The sequence below is a fragment of the Anopheles funestus genome, chromosome 3RL (assembly GCF_943734845.2).
Source record: "Anopheles funestus chromosome 3RL, idAnoFuneDA-416_04, whole genome shotgun sequence".
NCBI lineage: Eukaryota > Metazoa > Arthropoda > Insecta > Diptera > Culicidae > Anopheles > Anopheles funestus.
In genome coordinates, this window is record NC_064599.1 from 72514549 (window position 1) to 72533855 (window position 19307).

General features: G+C 37.6%; 2 protein-coding genes across 3 annotated transcripts in view; both read right to left on the reverse strand.

The window, feature by feature from the left end:
• Nucleotides 1-2843, reverse strand: part of LOC125768473 (transcription factor Sox-1) — a 52535-nt gene extending 49692 nt beyond the window's left edge. Inside the window, exon 1 of the mRNA XM_049436181.1 lies at nt 990-2843. The gene's annotated coding sequence lies outside the window, so the exon portion shown is untranslated. The remainder of the gene's footprint in view (nt 1-989) is intronic.
• Nucleotides 1-19307, reverse strand: part of LOC125768480 (single-stranded DNA-binding protein 3) — a 447182-nt gene that overhangs the window by 266131 nt on the left and 161744 nt on the right. The window lies entirely within an intron of this gene.

Below are 19307 nucleotides of genomic sequence, written 5' to 3' on the forward strand. Positions count from 1 at the left end.
GTCCGATGATCGAAGGGAACTGGCTGGAACGTATAGGCAACAAAACCTTCTTATTGTGATCTAGCTCCAGATGGTAAGCAGGTCAAAGGCGGTGGGTTGAAATGTGGTTTGTGAGGATTTTTTTTGCGCCACGTACAATGTGTCAGCAACATACAGGCAGCTTACCTTGCCTTTGTAGTGTGACGAATCGTTCTGCGTACTCTGGAGATATTTTATATTTTGAAATGATACTTTTAGTACATATTTTATATAACTTCCATTGTTAGAAAATCCTTAAGGTGAACTTACGATACTTGCAAAACAAAACTCAGAAAACCCTGCTCACGAGCTTAAGTCCACCATTTTAAGTTACTTGTATTACCAATTCCTCTTCCCAGTCGAAACCCTGCATGTGGGCTTCCGAAAATCGATTGTACCATTGTTGATGGCCCCCACGCCAAAAAGGGCTTTTTTTGCTCTTTTTTGTTACTTTGTTGGGTACCGAATCATGAAAGAAAAGAAAATGCTACCTTTTTCCTGATATGGTTTGTGTGTGTTGGTAAAGAATTCTCCTTCCGTGCACACGGTAGCACTGTTGCGTGGCATTGTGGATTCTTTAGTTGAATTCATTTCCAGCATTTTTTTTTCTTTTCTTTACTCTTTTCAGATTTTCTTTCTCGATTTTTGATGTCCTGTACACAAGTGGATTTTTTCGCAAGGTCATCACCATTCGTTGTGCGCCAGATGTGGAATAAAAAAAAATACTAAATTAATGGAATTCTGCTACAGTGAGCGCACATCCGGGTGGGCAGACATTTTGAAAGTGTTTGGAGTTCGCATCATCGGAAAAGAGGATTAAACATTTTTTTAGAACTTGGAAAAAAGCTATCGTGTACACATCGATCTAAATTTGTTTGTCTTCGGAAATGAGTAGTGTTTCGAGGTGAAGTTAGATAAGAAATTCCTTCCGCAACCCAACAGCATGGGATATAATTAGGAAAAATATTTACTTTCGTTAACGACGCTCCAAAGGGATACCTTCCTGGAAGGTAGCTCTACGGCAGCACCTGTAAAAACAAAGCAAAAAAAAGGAATTTCTGTTTCAATTTTACCTGGAAGAAGACAAAATAACCCCGTCATGTGAATAGCCCAGACACCTGACCCTTGAAGAGTGTGAGTGGTCGTAGTCGATTCGGCGACAGTCTGTCTGGTGCGTCTCATCATCAGCATCCGGGCTGATCCTGTAAGATCTTTCAGAATATACTTACCGTTGTGTGCATTTGCTGATCCTGCCGCCATCCTCTTGCTCATTTGCATGATCGGCTTTTGTGAGGATGTAAGGCCACTATCTTGCGATGGCGTGCGAGCGAAAAAAGATTTTGTGGGGAAAAGATCTTTCTAATCGTTACTGGAAATTACTGGACTCTTTAAAGAAAAAAGTAAATTTTCCCAAAGGTACTGCATTTCGATCAAACAAAAGGTGTATTAAGTGATCAACAACAATACACAAACACACCCAAAACGAACGAGAACGTTACGAGTTTGCCAGAAATAAAGAAATGGGAAATAGTTAGGTAATGAGTTAACAACGCTTAAGCCGTTGCCTCGGGGACAATCGAACTATAATCCTCTTCACCTCTTCAACTCTCGCCCATTACCAGATGGTCCGATCCGATGGCAGAAAGCAATGGTCGACAAAGATCGTGCCAAAATAGACAAAAAAAGGAAACTAAATTCCTCAAAATCACACTGGGAGAAAGCAACAGCCGGACTAAGCCCTTACCCAAAACTAAAGGATTACAAGTGATAAATAATGAAGGCAAAATAAAAACCAACACAAAATGAAAATGGGAAAAGAAAAAAAAGAATAAATCAGTGCAAATCGTGCGAAGCGATACGAGCGGTCGGTTGTTAAAGTTTTGTGAACCAAAAGAGACATTAACAACAATGGCGAAAGGATTAGGAGAGGTTTTTGAGTACACACGTACATCGGACACACACAATCGTTGACGGTGAAAGGAAGAAAGCTTTCAATGCCACACCACAATAGAATCAGTGCCGAAGGAGCATGGAATGGAAAATACATCAGGGAAAGAGTGGAAAAAAGCTGAATGGTTAAATATAATAGTATCCACAAAATAAATAATCACCCGAACGAAAACGAAAAAAAAACGCCAAAAGTAAATGGGAAACGAATGTGCAACACCAAACAGAGGTAATTTTTAAAATCTGTTTCTATAACCTTCAAAGATGAATTGCACGAAAAAATCAAACACGATACTGTAGTGAACTTTCGTAACGAACAATTGGTAAATCAAAGCTTCCAACAAGGGCACATAATTAAAAACAAATAAATCCGACCGGGTGCTCCGATGGTGCTGTCCTCCATAAAAGGCTTTACTGTGTACAAAAAGGCTTTAGCACAAAATTTCCCATTTTGCCAGAGCGATCAACATTCGATCGTTTGTGTGGTGTTGATGGTGGGTGAGCAAGACAAGAAAGGGGTTACTCAAGGTAGACGATTAGCTCGGTGTAATCGCTGCTAAGCCTCGCTCCAAACAGTCGTGTTGATGACTTTTGTGTTCGATGTGTATTTGCGATGTGTGAGAGACATTGGCTCAAAGGCTGTAATGTAATGAGCTTTTGCAATGTGTTTCCCTTCTTTTTCTCGTGAGTGGAAAATCATATTGGATTCTTATGTTACAAACAGGTGTGTAGCAAACTAATCCTAAAGCTTCATCCTTTCGTACATCTGCTTACCACGTTTTGTAAGACGCGTTCATGTGTTTCAGGGTTATATAAGTTAGATTTACAGTGGTTTGTTTTTTCTTGTTGTTTCCTCTTCACATTACATTGCATTTGCAAGAGCTGTTGAGTGCTTTTCTGAATGTTCTGTTTTATAAATTGAAAATAATCGCCTTTAATAATGACTATTTTTTCACTTCATTTCACAACTGTAGTATTTAATATTAACTACTCTTTTTTATAACTTTTTTGTTTATTTATGTACAATATTTAGTTTCTTTGTGAAAAACGGCGCCCGTCCACACGGCAGGACCGGGAACCAATCCCACCCGGACCGACCCCCCGTAGCATGGAATGATTATCCTGCTACGTGGTAAAATAAGTCTTGATACGGCCAGGCCGTTCTATCCCGGCAAAAAAGTTTCTTTCTTTAACCTGTTGTCTTAACTATTAACTTAACAGCTTTTATTATTCAATTGTTCTGTACATTTAATATTATTTCACAGAATGGAACGAAACTGTATTAACGAAACTTATAAAATTTTTAATATGTTTATTAATTTATCATCAAACCATGATACGTTCGTTATTGTGTATTATTTTTAAAATCCGGTTGTTTTTTATTATTATTATTATTTTTTTTAAAGAATTATTCAGTTAAAAAGCTACATTTATTTAATAAATATTTTCACAAGCCTAACAGTATAATTGATTAAGTTAATTTTAATTACGTGGGACGTCAATTGTATTTTTTTGGAGACTGTTTAACACAACTGATAATCACATTTAGCTGAGTTTTATAAATTTATAGTTTTATATTAGTATAGTTATAGTTTATAGTTTTAACTCATAGTTATGCAAATTTTGATATCAAATTGGTATACTTTAAACAGAAGAAACAAATACCTAGAATGTCAAACATTCTTTCAATTTACTACAATTGCTTCAAAAGAATCTTTAATTAACGATGTCTTCGATATTTTTCACATGAAAATAAAATTGGTACGAACAACATGTACGAAACAACCAAACATGTTTATATGTTGAATTTAATTTTTCATTCAACATTAACACGTTTAACCCAAATGCAATTTCCAAGATGGCCTCTAGGTTTATTGCAGCTTCCTTACTTACTTCTTCTCCGTTCTGCACAGGTGCATGACACACATTCTCCGACGAAAAAAAAACTCATCGCAATGCAATGTTTGCTTCTACAGAAACAAGAAACTTGATCGAACCTCTGGATTAATCGCATTTACACCCCATCATGCGTGATATTGCTTTTAATTAATGCATGCCTCAGAAGCGAAACGTCAAACAAAACCCCATGATTGACCATCTGTGCATAGTTTTGTGCATTCTTCTGTGTGGTTTTCTTCTTCTATTTAACACACGCACGCATGATATCGCTCGATTACACTGCCGATGTGCCTACACAACGGATAATCACAATGACAATGGCGCACCCGAAGAACTGTATCAATAAAACTGGCTGCAATGCATCAAAGCAAACCACACCGCCAAAGAATTCTTTCCCTGGCAACAAAACCATTCATCCTTTGAAGTTGTACCAGTTTCGAAAAAAAGGGCACTTTGGCGTTAGTGTAAAGAAACATTCATGTCCGAAGGCTTTCTTTGTGGCTTTATTTCGAACCTGGTTTTATTCAAATCACACATTCTTACGCATTGTGAAACGCTCTTTGAATGCCTGGGCTGAAAGTTGTGGATCGGTTGATCGTGCGCAACGTATGGCAAAAGAAAAAGGTTTCCTTCTTCAAGCTTAATTGCGAGCCACAATCTAGTGCCAATAATGAACATCGGTGAATGATGGCCATGTTTGCGGCCGCTAGAGCCAACCAACAACAAACGCCCGCGCAACGATTCGTTCCAAAACATAACTAAACCGGCGTTGTGAATAGACGATCAAATGCACACGAACAGTAAAGAAACCTTGTTCGTATCCTTCTGCTGTATTCTAATTTTTGATTCAGAAGGATTTTTATGGTCCCTGGGTCGGATATGAAAACGAAAAGCGGAAACCGATCGAGTTTACAATCGTTCGTTGCGAACGTGATCATCGGACCGGCAAATGGATATAAGGGTAATGCTGATGCATGAACATGAAACTGATCGAATGTTTCCTAGACAAAAGGTTTAAAAGGAATGCTTCGTTTAAGAAGATGTAATAAATTTTTTAAACAATAAAAAGGCATCTTAAACACAGTAATTATTATCTATCTAATTGATATCAATTGCTGTTTCACATGTCGATAACAGGATTTAAACTAGCCGTACAGTAGCGGTGATTGAAATAATGCTGTCTTTTAACGAAATTAAAATATAATCACCTTCTTAGAAATGAAATGTATTAACTTTCATTTAATTTTATTTTGAAATTTCAATTTATTTTTAAATTTTTATTCGTAAATGCAATCAACAAAGTGATTGAAATTAACGTACTGATATATATTTTCAAGTTTGCTTACGGAATAAAAATCAAATGCAAAATGTATGCTAAATGTAAAACATCGTTTTGCAAAACCATTTTTGTATTTCATAATCACTTCAGTTAGTTCCTGAAAAAAGCATGATTATAATTTATTTTCTGGTATTTATTACCAGTAAATAATGCAATAAATCTTGTAACCATTAACTGAAGAGTACAATCTTCATATTTAAAGATTAGATATTCTTCCATCGGCAATTGTCCCACTGGTCGCTTTAGGAAACATCTTTATGGTGTTATTCAATTGATCAATTCAGATAACTACAAATTTATCAAATATCGCTTTTTTGTAATAATTGAAACAAGAAATCAACTAAGTACTAACATACTCAAAACGCGATTAAAAATATAGGGAAAAAATCTATCAAGTGGAGGTCTTATTATATTGTCTATCACTGTCAATTATCATTCATGGTTAAATTTATTATTGACATACTCTTGTTTTAAAAATTATGCACGGCACAAATTTTTAACCAAAAAAATAACTTTATTAATCAATGTTTATCTCGGAATAGCATACAAAAAAGAAATGTACAAGTTGCTCAAAAAAATAAAAAAGAACATCTTTTCTTTCTTCTACACTTCCGTCTCTTTTATGTAAGAAAAACATAATCTTCATCTTGATACGATTGTCATTTTCAGTCAATTTCATATCAACCGGCACATCAATTTCCGAAGAAAAAGAAAGCACCGACCGTCCAAAAGGTTCCGTTCTAGGCACGATCGGTTTCGGTTGATGGTCGATTGCGATTTTTGTTCCTTTTGTTACGACCATGTTGCACCAAAGGGTCTCACATACCGTCTCACATACATCCCTGTGTGTCAAGGAATTTTTGTGAATCGATTCCTTACAAAACATTTGGTAACATAGGGCGGAAGGCGTGTAATGCTGCTCTATATTTTCCTATCATCAGTTCCTAGGGCAAAAGAACTTTTAGGTCGACCAAAGAAAAAAGGGGTGATCTGAATGAACGTTTGTAGATATGAATTTTAATTTTCAAAAATTCAACGCACAACATTCGCAGTGAGATGCGTGAGAAAGGTTTGATTAATCGATTTGCACTTATTATTGGCAGGCGAACGGGGGAAACGTTAACGAACTTTCTATTGTTGATGGTAGTGCGAAGAAAATTGCTACTGCAAAAGGTAATCAATAATTCACAGTAATAAATGAAAAATGTATAGTTTTCTTCAGTCTTACTGCGTTTCTTTGAAGTTTTTGAAAGAGAATTAACATAAAAAACTATTCCTTTTAGCAAAATTCAAATATTAAAGCTTTCTTTCATGAAGCAAAGAATTCAATTATACACAAAATAAAGCTCCGTTCCATGCAATTGCACCACGCGCAAAAGGAACGCCGGTAAGAAGACAATCTTCAGATTTAAAGATTAGGTATTCTTCCACCGTCAATTGTCCCACTGACAATCCCAGACATGAAGAAATAAGCAATCGATTGTCCAGTCCGTGACTGATTGACATGGTTGGCCCCGGGAATGGAAAACACGACCGGATCGATTCCTTTCTGTGACATATTCTCTACTTTCTTCCGAAGATTCTACAAAACAATCGAAACACAAAGTATGCGACACACAATCGAACACAATCGAACACTGCTCGGGAATGGAAAAGTGCTCCGTTCTCGGATGCATAATGAAAGCTAGCCGAAAGGAAACCCAACGTACCCAATGGCTAATCTCTTCAGCAAAACATTATCATCGGCACAGGGTCACAAGCCAGAGAAATGTCAAAGCCAAGGACAGTATCAAGAAAGGGACACCGCACCGTGGTGACAATTGTCCGGATGGTTGGTAAAGACAATTTCATACTTCATCAATATTCCATCATATTGTACACGAGTTCTGCCATGTGATGGCCGTTACGGACAATTTTGTGTCCTTTTTAGTTTATGAGAGATTTTCAAGCGGTTTTTGTTGCATTTTCAAAACAAAACCAACAAGAAAAGCAAAACTCTTAATCCACCCTCTGTCAGCTTGCGTGTACTCAACACAATAAGCATGAAATTGTTCAAGGAAAGTGCTCCAGAGGAGAATGCTTTCAAGGACACTCGATCCACGGTTTCACGGCTGAAACAACTGTCGCAAAATTAAAGATATGTAAGGAAAACAAAAAGTCCTTTTTTTACATTACAATCTGATGAACAAACAGCATGAAAGAAAGGTGTTTTTGTTTCTCGAATTTCATCAGTGTAGATTATCGGAAAGGTGAGAATGCAGCTCCAGAGTGCAATTCCTGGAGGGATGTAGCTTTTTTCATCTTATGTAAGTTATTTCCTCTTACACTAGATCAATTTCTTGATGCTATCTTTATAATGCCCAAGAGAAAGAATAGTTGTTTTTTGAGCTTAAATAAAGTATAAATGGGATAAAATTGCATCCGTATCCGATGTAACTCGAGCTGTGATTTGACACCTACGGCATTGTGTCAAATAATGGTCTGTGTTTGTTCTGCAAAGATTTAGCTGGTGTCAAATTAAGAGGTGAACGGAAATAATAGTAATTTTCTTGAAAATATTTTTATATTGTTTCTATTCTTGTTTTGCTCGATTTGATCGTGGAAAAATTTATATTTTTTTCCATTTCATGAAAAAAATATTTGAACAACTTCGAATTTTTTGTTTCAAAATGTTTCTACTAATTCAAATAAATTTCCATTTGTTTTATTTACATACAATTCACAGACCTGCTGCTATCATGATTCTTGTACATTAAAAATTAATGTTCAAACCTAGCATTGAAAAGTAGCCTAGCATTAAAGTATTTTGTAGTGAAATTGACGTAAAAGTTGTCAAAATTCGCGTTATATTTTATGCACCTTGTTAATAATGAATTAATTTTCGATCGATAAAAGGACACTTACTGCCCAATAATTCCATATTATTGTCAGAGCATTGGTTAGTTTGCAATCTCCAAAAACAATTACAAAACCAATCAAATTTGTTACAAATTTTTTAACAAAAAACGAATTTAGTACTAGAATTGCCTAAGTCCTGCATAAGTGCGTAAGTCTGCTAAGACTGAACAAGTGATGAAGTGATGACGGATAAAAACAACAGATTTTTCACTTAAAAATTAAAAAGTAGCTTTTTTAAATGGTATCCAAAAAGACACCTTTAACTCACTCTTCAACTTTTGTCGAACTTTATCTGGCCTGTAAGTAAAGCAGTAGCAGCCAGAAACTTGGAGCATCTATTAATTTAAGTTGTCAAATGATTGGCATTGAATAATTTAAAATTTTTTTTAAAAATGATAAACTTGTTTTAAGGGGATAAGTAAAGATAAAAATCATGCAAATTTAAGCCGTCAATATATTGCTTACAACTATTGGTGACTCAAACTACGATACAAATCGATTTCGTTGGCAGACATTTCCTTCTTCCAAGCCAATTATTTAGAACTAAACAATTTTTTTTTATTTTATTAAAACTTTAGTAAAACAGCAAACATACTGCACTTGGATTACTTCTGTTACCTAAAGTAATATTGAGTTTAAGCCCATTTACGACAACCCATCAGCGGATGAACTTTTCTACTTGCCTATTGATTCGTCTTCTATACCAATCATCCGCAACGTGTAAGTGTTTCGATTTGCATGGAAAATAACTTTTAAATTGAGCTGTAACATGATCCGGCTCGGATAGACGGTTTTCATTCCTTTTTTAGAAGGGAAAACATTCAACTACGCACAATTCATTCCGTTATTAACTGTTGCTACTTGCATAGATTCGTTTAATAAATGGGGCAGCATAATAAATTCGCCACTGTACATGTGTTGTGTACTGGCAGAACCCGTCTATGGAACATTTCCACCCCTTTTCAGCTGTTACACGCATGTACGATGATAAAAGAACTTTAAGGATGAACTAGCTTTGGCATATGCAAATCGAATTGAGTTAATTTTAATTTGCGTATCAATTGCAACTGTGAACTTTTGTTCGCCCCGTTTCGCATATCGAACCCATCCGAACGGGTTCGATCATTCAATAAAAGAAACAAAAATCGATCGGAAAAGGGAAAACCTCGTACGAAAACGGGAAAGTCAATCGCTTCGATTTCGTGCAGATTATTCGCTTTTATGATGTTATTTTTGTTTCTCATATGGCATGTTTTATGGAATAGATTTAGTTCGAGCGCCTTTCAGCTGTGTTCCGCGTAAAGGGGGAATCAGTTCGTGGGACTCATAAACCTAAAGACGTTACACTTAGATACAGGCGCATTTAAATTACACGCCGGATTATACCAGGCAGATGTCCGTCCAGTTTGTGCGAGTGTATGGAAAGTGAATCGATCCACTCTACGATCAATAGTGTCATAAAACGGGCCTTACGTTTTACATATTTTCCGCATACTTTACCTTCCCAAACGATGGATTCCTGTATCGATTTCATTACACCTTTTTGGCTGACACACAAGCCTTGTAGAAACCTTTAAAGCTGTAACAGCCCGGGTCTGTTTTGTGTAACAGAGCAGAACCATGGCAGAACATAAAGTAACCGCCAAAACCAGAACGAATGAGAACGAGGAAAAGCACCAAAACAGTTTATAGTGCCGATTGAACGCCATGCTTTATGGCACACACCTTAACGCTTCCTGCCCATCCGAGGGCAATCGTTGTGCGAGTGTCTAGAAGGTTTAGCCCTTTTTGCAGAACCGTACATCCACTGTAAATCCGGTATCATTTTAATGCAGAAGCAGACCTATGAGATCATTGATCGATTTCGCACCGTTGATCTATCTGGAACCTGATCGCGTTGCTTGAAGAGTGATTTACCGCGACTGCATGGTCATCGTAACTGAGGCGAGCTATAAAATTGCCAACCACTGCAAACATGTCTGAAGAAAATGCAAGTTGAGCGCGAAGTTTTAATCGTTTTATGAGGCTACTTAAGCTTAAGCGCTGCATGGGTGGTTCAAGGTGACCATGTTTATGATAGCGCATATAATAGCAAATTGCATGTTTGATGCAAAGATTCGAAAAAGGGTACATGCCATAAAAGGAACTGCAGATGCAGCATCGCTTAAATAATGGTCTTTATTTTTAGGTTACGTTAGTTCAGATTTGCGGCATAGAAGGAAGTGAATTCTAGAAAGTGGAAACGATATTGCATCGAGATTCGACGGAAATTTGAGATATACGGGTTTTGGAGTCCGTTGTAATGGTGTATCTTGGGGACTGCCTGTATACCAGATCAGTTAAATTTATTCTAATTTATAGTAAACAAATTCCAGTTGCTTTAAGTAGATAGCATTCTTGGTATGAAACCAATAGATTCTATGAAGGCTTGAAATTCCATCTGGAAAATGTCAGAGTACGAGAAATATCAGGTCATCCAATTCCCTCCTAGGAAAAGAGAGCAATTATAAGCTTTAATTTCTGAAGGTGATCTTCAGCAGAAAGTGCTGTGCAGGAGTTAATACTTCTTTCCTTTGTTTTGCCTGGTTCTCCGGAAAAAATGCATCTTCTTTCAAGGCAATATGGAAATTCCTAACAATATTCTTACGTGGGATTGCCTCGTGCCTATTAAATTAATTTTCTTGAATTTGTTTGCTTAATCTGCGAACTCTAACCTGACAGCCTTGATTGAAGTATTAATGCTGAAGACGACACACTAACTGAACTGAGCTCAGAAGAGCTATTACATGATATTGAGGAATTCGTAAAACAAAACGTAAAAAGACACCTTAACCTCAAGAGATCTTGGCCATTTTGGGCTTTCTTGGACTTTTGAATACGTTTTTTAAGTGTATCAATTATCAAAGATTATGAATTCAAAATTAAACTAAAATATATTTAAAACGTTTACCCAGATTCCAAATGTATCAAGTTGTATCAAAACAGGGGCAATTGACTTCAATATACGTATTAGAAAAAAGAGCATCAACTGTTCACAATAAAATCACTTCTAGCGGAACACTTGCGGATGTGGTTACTCAATACCGGTTTAAATTCATTCAGCAAACAAAACACCAACAATAAATTTATTAATCCGAAACGCTTGCCACGGCTAATTTACGTCTGCCCATGAACATTTCTTGGTTTTCTTTGTGATAGGAAAAAAACTATAGTTGAATCAACCGTACCAGCTAAAAAAATCTTGTTTTGATTTTCATGAATGAGATAGGTTCTTCAACTATTTCTCGTACGTTCGCTATGGGAAAACATGGCTTTTTACATTGACACAGGAAGGATTGGACATTTATCTCTTTCCAAAAAGGACTATTTCAACACCTTACCGTATCGTCCTTTACGCTGTGCTCATACAACTAATACGCTTGCCGAAGGGTATCGCTTATTTATTCAATGAAATTGTGCCCTACACTAAAAGAGAGACACTCCGGCACCGGCATTGGAAAAGAAAATGCCCATCAGCCTAAACATGATATATGATATTGGTGTTCCATTGAGCTGAATACTCGGCATACATATGGATCTCATCGGCGATCGTTGAGAGTGGATCGTACCATCACCACCAAACAAAACAAAAAGGTACAAAACGTGGCATGACAAGCAGGAATGGAAGGTGTAAAACCGGGACCTTTTAAGAAGTTGGAAGGTAGCTTCCTGTCGCGTTGGCGTTGGTAATGGCCAGCGTCTATCATGCTGATGCTATTCATCAATGAATGCATTCCTCTGTTGGTCAGTTCTTTTTTTTTCTTTCGTTTGTTTTCTAAAACTAAGGAGAGGGAAAAAAATGCACACCCATGCCGTGTGCCCAACGGACAGGGCCTTAAAAATATTGGTTGGGAATTAAAACAACAATAAGAATGGTAGTAACATTTCCCGATCCCGACCAGACTTTGAGAAACCCGCAGCGGAATATATTCGATGCGCCAAATGACACTGCCAAAAGCGAAAGAAAAGAAACACATCCTTTTTAAATGGATTTCTGACCCATTCATAACAACAGAAAATTGTACATCATTGCCCACCACGGCACATTTCGATGAATGGTGATGATGTGGTTCATCGAGAGATGTGGAAAAAAACAGTGTGCGTCACAAGCAGGAAAAACCTTTTGGTCAATTTCCCACTAATGGACGCTATGACCGGTCCTGGTACCTGGGACCGTGATATCCCTCGGGAATTTGGAACGATTTATAAAGAACGAAGCGGTGCAGGGCGAAAGAAATGATTCTGGCAAAGAAAAGGCCACATGCCCAATGCCCTTTTTAATTTGCATGGTTGAGCTCTCTGTCAAACTTTGCTACTGATTCCTTCCTTATTTCTTCAATCATTTCTCAACTGTTTTCTTTTTTTTCGATTCGAACCCGAAATCGAAATGTGCTTCGTAATCGCTACGGTAAGCTTCGTAATATACGGTACATAAAAGAAACCCGTGCAAACACACAACGGGAACATACATTAGCATTCAATCTTATCTTGTTCTCTGAAGCTATTGTTGTTGCAGCTATCTCCAAAAAAAAAAACAAGAATCATGTCACCAAGATAGAAAAGAGATTCAATAATTCCTCTTACTACAAGCCCCCCCACCACGGACTGCATTACGAATCCATACGATAAAGGATACTGATCTGGCAACGATGTCCTTCTTTACACCTGCTACTGAAGATGGCATGTAGAGTAGCATGGCAAAGAAGAAAAAAACAGAAAGGCAAAAAAATCTCTCCTCGCTTTCTATGCATTATTATTTGCAGGCACCAGGTCTAAAGAATGCTACTATCTGGGTGACCAAACATAATCAACAAATCCACTTACAACTCAAGGATTCGTACGAGGAAAAATGTAAGGGAGAGAATAGATAGAAAAAGAAATCTATCTTATATCTTATTATTATCTATAGTGCTTCAAGTAGAAACCATATTAACTTGGACGATGGGCGTCAGAATGGGCCACTTGAAGAGACACACTGCTGGGCAGGCAGTGGCTCAGATAATTTGATCCACCACAGTAGAAGTCAGCATCATCGGTTTTTCACCATGGAAATGCCAATTTTTCCCAATATTCACTCGCCCCTTATACTGGACCCGGTCAGTTTTGCCTTCGGTCGGTTCCACCGATTCAACGTTGCTGATGCATGAAATGGTCAACGGGCTTTCTATTTGTCGGTTTTGCTATTCTTCACAAATCCGTTCTTAAATGGTTTCTTTGTGTGGTGGCTCCATGTCGCACTGCTTAAGATATTGTGTCGTTTGTGGTTTCCATAATAGGTGATAATAATGGGGAAAATTTGCTACTCGGAGCAAAAAACAAGTGTTCTTACAAGATATTCGATGTATAAGCCTATGGGGTGACGTAGTGAGATTGGCACTCCTGAAGTTGATGCTAATTTTTTATTGAATATTTATAATATTGTGTGATCACTGTACGAATCCTTTTTGCAAACTATAACTGTATTTGCTCTTTTTGGTTCATCATAAATCATAGAGTTCTGCATTAATAAACTCTGTGCAGCCTCCACTTTAATCCATATTAATCTCATTGTAACCTATGCACCTAATAACCTCCACCTTCAATATAGAATAAAAATAAGTATGTCTACGAGGCTATTTTCAATACTTTTAATAGTGATATGTTTGAATACCCTTGAAGATATGTTTCTTTAACGACTCTAGGGATGATTAATTCATTTGGATGATGTACAAACTCCAATCTTTTCAATTCACATTGGGCTGCAATGTTAAGCGCTTAGACTCCAAGGACCCTTTCCCTTATCTGAAAGTGTCCTCAGATTTCTCATTGGCGACCATCTTTCGAAGATACATTTGGTTTCAATGTTAAAGGCATAGACTCCAAGGATTCCTCCCTTATCTGGAAGTGTCTTCACATTCTACAATGTAGATCATCTTTCGAACAGGTTTTTTTGGAATACAGGAAAATTTGGAATTCATGACGAATTCTTGATGCTCCAATTCAAGATCTGGTTTGGGGTTCCGACGTAACTTATCCCAAAGTTATACATTATGACGCTTAAATCAAGAACTTTGTCGTAGATGAATTCCGTCATCTTCTACTCAAGAAACTATATTCCGTTTTTTCGAAAACATTCTACTTGACCGTTAAAATAACTGTTTTCTTTTGAATGTGTATTCTTTTGTTAGAGGCAAAATTTTCAACAAATATTCTAAAGACACAAACATTGCATTAGCACCAATCTTAACGGCTTACTTTATAAATCCATGTACTCTTAACCAAGCTTAAGATTTGCAGGGGAGAAGAGAATTATTCTTATCCATTTGCAATTATAGTTCATGTTTTCCTTTCTTCCTTCATGATCGTATGCAACTATGCAATACCAGCATAATTTCTAGAACATTTCGATTTCATTAAAAGTCGTCACACAGTTTATTATCCCAACATGATCCGTAACGAACTTTCTTTCTTATCCTATCGCACACATGCCAGTTCGCTGCCAATTATAATTACTTTCATCCACATTGGTTTCACTGTCCCATGGTAACCGTACTAACCCACATCAGACGCACCAATGTGTGACACAATCATGCGTAAATTAATTTCCAAAGCCCATCATCGAAAGGGCACGTTGTGCAAAGACATTGACACAAGAGAAACATTGTACTCTTTCTAAGATGTGCTGCACATGGTGAAGAATTACAAATCGAGAAAAAAAGCGAGCTAAAATCCGTTAAACCACGGCACACAAGCAAAAAGGGGAAAGAAATAGAGGCAGAACCAGCAAATAAATCGCTTGTATGCTAATGCATCACCATCCCTGGCTGGCAGTGCAAAATGGATTTGCCCTGTTTACATCTTAATAAATTTTAATCAAAATCACTTCTTTCACTTTCACAGCGCAGCTTGCCGGGAAGTGGCGCGAAAAAATCTTCCCTCCGGTGCGAATCTTCCAATGCCCCGATCCGCTCGCCGATCAACAAATGGGATCATCCGAAATAAGGTCACGCGAATGTTGCACCTCACATACCCCGGGAATTCAGCATGAAAAGGCAAATGGCCCTTACGGGAAGTACGAATTTTACACCCTTCCAGCTTCTCGACTGTCTTGGCCCGTGGTGCCAAAAAGACATAACGTCCAGTTGCGAAGGGTTAGGGAGAGATCCCAGGCTGCAGTTGAGATGAGAAAATGTCCTCACACCGCGAACGTTACGCGGTGGTATTGCGATTAAAGGACACCCGGTCGGGGAAAAAGGGTTACATCTTCCGAATTCTGATCCTAAATCGACAAAACAATGGCAACAAAGAGGAACGATCAGTGAAGTTGAGCTTCGGGCTAACTAACCTAGTTTTGGGAAGTTTGCGCACTCGCGGATTCGGTCAATATCATGCAAATGAAAGATTTATGTGAATTCAAAGAAACAAACCCCGTACAAGATGGAAAGAATTGGCCTGTGGGATAGGTAGCTCAAGCAATTGTTAGATTGTTATTCTAATTATAAACGATTGCATACGTTACAGGAAATTGATACTTTTCTAGTTAGTTATTCTTGAGCAAAATGGTAGAAAAGAATTAATATTCGGTTGACACGGTAGATTGATAATAAAAGACAAACTGATAGAGTTGTAAGCTTTTTCAATATTAACTTTTTTAAGATGTAATTTTTAGCTTAATTTTCTGACAGAACACGCTTAGCTTATTTCAATATCTTTAAGTCGATTACATTTATACAATTGACATAATCAATATGATTGTAAAACGAAACGCTTTCCCTCTTCCATGCATTCTGCTTACTTGATAAGTAAATTAGGTTTCACAGCTCATAAGCATTGTTAAGTCGTAATCAACCACATCTCACCCCCATCCCGTTCAGGCACAATCAATAAGAACCCACGACATGGCTTGAGGGGAAAAATAAAATAATAATACCGATGCGCGAAACGGTCAACAAGTTCAGCGTCACAAATCATAACACCACAACATAAATAAAACGAATTATGCTCACTTTGCAGTGTATGAAAAACAAATATTTTGCACCGTGAACGTAAGACCACCACCAGTTCGTGCGAGCTGCTTGCCCGCATTACGGAAGGATGGACACGGATCCACACCCGCCAAGAAGGGCCAAGAAGGCTACGCTGGCCGCCCTCGAAGCGGGTCGATAATCATGGAAAAATTGCAAACGGATAAATAATTGGTTCCAGGTGGTCATGGCACCAACAAGGTTGGTTTTTTTTTGCTGTTGCTACAACAGTCCAACTGATCGTGCTGCATCGTACAGCGAGGCCATAAATTTGCCAGCAATTCGCGCTTGCTTTCACTATGTACGGGTTCGCACCTTCGCACGCATGCAAAGCCTTCGGCTTGCAATTTTTACGCTGCTGTAAGATCGGGAAAATACTGACTCGGAAAATGGGGACAGGGTGATCCCGCGGAATGTGATGTGGTTCCGTAGTGCATAAAGGCAGTTTATAATATTTTGTCACATGCGAATCGATAATGCAAATTTATTTGCGCAAATATTTCATGCATTGTTGTTTCGGGTGGTTTTCTGTTTTTTTTTTGCTCTGCACCAAAGCTATGAGTTTTGCATCGAACCGGGAGGTAATGGTAAAAGGGATGCATTCTTTATCATTAATATCACAAATATGTTTTTTTGTTTGTTGGTGATATGTACTTAAAGTAACTAGAATTAATTATTTACGACACTAGAGAGCTTTTATGAGAAACAATTGATCGATTATTTTTATTCTACGCGATTTTTACGGTTTTGCAATAGAAATAATCAAACCAAAATTATAAAATGATTGAAATAAAAAAATAAGTTCAGCTTAGTTTTACCATCACATTTACCATATTCTTTAAATTTTTAATGATTGGTAATAAATAAGGAACGAATCAAAATTATTTTGTTCTGGTAAAAATTCTGTAATAGAAATACCTACAAAGAAATACAAAGAAATACATACAAAATACAAAATACAAATAAACATATCCCAACGTGCACTACTTTCCGTTTGCGGTTTATAAAATTTTTAAAATAAAAATATCGATTTCCTTCTTTATTCATAGTAATTCCCAAATATCAATCGACATAGACAGTTCGCCCATCATTTTTGTGGAGTTTGACATTACTACAGAATTGTCTCTTTTATGCAAAACGTCTACATTTATTCTGCGGGAAAAATATGTTGCTTTTTACCCACCCATTTGCACAATTTCACCACATTTAAATCGTCATCCATTGATCCCGGGAGGCATGTTGCGAAATGGTGATTATGACATGATTTTAAAATTTTCCTTTGCATTTTATCGACCTGCAGCTTTATACCGTTGCGCAAAATTCAGCCTACGGATACGAAAAATCCACCCTTATCACACGCACACCCATTCAGCGAGCGTGCAAAAAAAGGGATACACTGAAAAATGTATGTCTGGCATATGCTAATTCTGCACACATTTTCTACCCAAGGCTCACACACCCATTGCACGGTAATATAATATTAGCACCCCATTAGAAATTAAGGCCAATCTTGCGCCGCTTGCGCGTATGATGTCAACTACCCCGTTCCGGTATGAACCCCTGCTGGCTGGAACAAAATGTGATCCGTTTTTTTTTTGTTTTGCTTTATTTCTCACAGGTTTGTGCTTCACATGATGGCATAGAGCAAAGAGTTAAAAATTTTGGGCGTTTACCAATTTTATGGTGTGCACACATACAAGTTCGATAAATTATCGCCGATAATGGGTGAGAAAGTAGTGTACGCGACACTTTTTTGCCAAAAAGGCGATTCCCATTAGCACGTAATAGAGTTATCAATCGATGGGCCGGTCCAATGCGGGAACAATGTTGTACGGATCATTAATCAGTGCTAGTGAAGATCGTGGTTTGGTTTTTGAGGGTTAGATTATTTTACAATTACTTTAAAATGCCGATTGAACCCTTTATGAGGAACCAGTTTTTTTAACAGCAGAACACATTGTGCTGAATTTTAGACATTTGACGACCATTTTTGAGGGCGTTTCCGCAAGGATGTGTAAATCGTTTAGCCTTATAAACCACAGATGGTGGGTTTTAAACTATTCTGGTTCGACTCTCGTATAGTCTGGGTCTGGTTTTACAAAGACTTGGTTAACTGAAACCTTACAACTTAGATTTGTAATAACACGGATTCCGTTAAAAGATCAATTTTTCATTATTTTACTAAGCCTGAGTAAGAGTCCTAAGGCCCAATAACCCTCAGTAGGTAGGTGTCTCATAGTCCATCATTTCTGCCTTTTTAGTATTTACTTACCCGTAGTTAGAAAAGGCTAATTGGAAGGAACGAAGCAGATGGGATTTTATACCTCTCCTATCGCATAGTACACCAGAGTTACTATCACTAAGCAAGGAACCGCTCCAAGAAACTTCTGTTGGTTAGCAATAAAAAAGAGTTAGAGTTTAAATCCATTGATCCAGTTATTAAACCATATTTCAGCATATCCTATCTTGATTGTCTTGTAACACACTTTAGTGCAATTCGTAAGCCCTCCTTTTAGACATAAAAGAAAACTATTTCAAATAAATTAATGTATCGTACCATCGTAACGCATTGTTGTATACTCCCTAGTTCCGGCGCTGCAATAAATTGTCAACGGTTAATCCTCTAATGTTTACTAACAGCATTATTAACAGGAGTCCCAACATGTGGTAGAAGTGGTAGAAGTACCCCAATGTCCCAAGTGCAAACTACAACGTTCATACCTGCCGCAAATCAACGGCTCAGCACTAATGCTTATTTATTGCAGTGCACATCCACAAGTGGAAATTCGATCAGCAACATTCCAGGGTATACGCGTGGCCTCCGCTTTACTGCTGCATCGTTCTCCAATCCTGTAGAAAATGGTGTACGTGTACCCATTATTCCTACTTTGCGTGCATAGTTTCTAACAGCGCATGCGGTATGGGTGAATAATTTATCAATTAATTTAAATATCAAAGCGAAACCTCCATTCAACCCCTTCAGCAAGACACTTTCTGTGAAGGTTTGTGGAGTGACTCCGTCTACGTGTCTTCATTCATCCGAACCGAACCCAGTCACCGACGGTATTCCCTTTCGACATGATCTTCACAGTCTCGTTTTGTGGTTTCCTGCTCGAAGGAACGATTGCTAAAGGGGCACGATCAGTTTTTAAGGATGCTTTCGG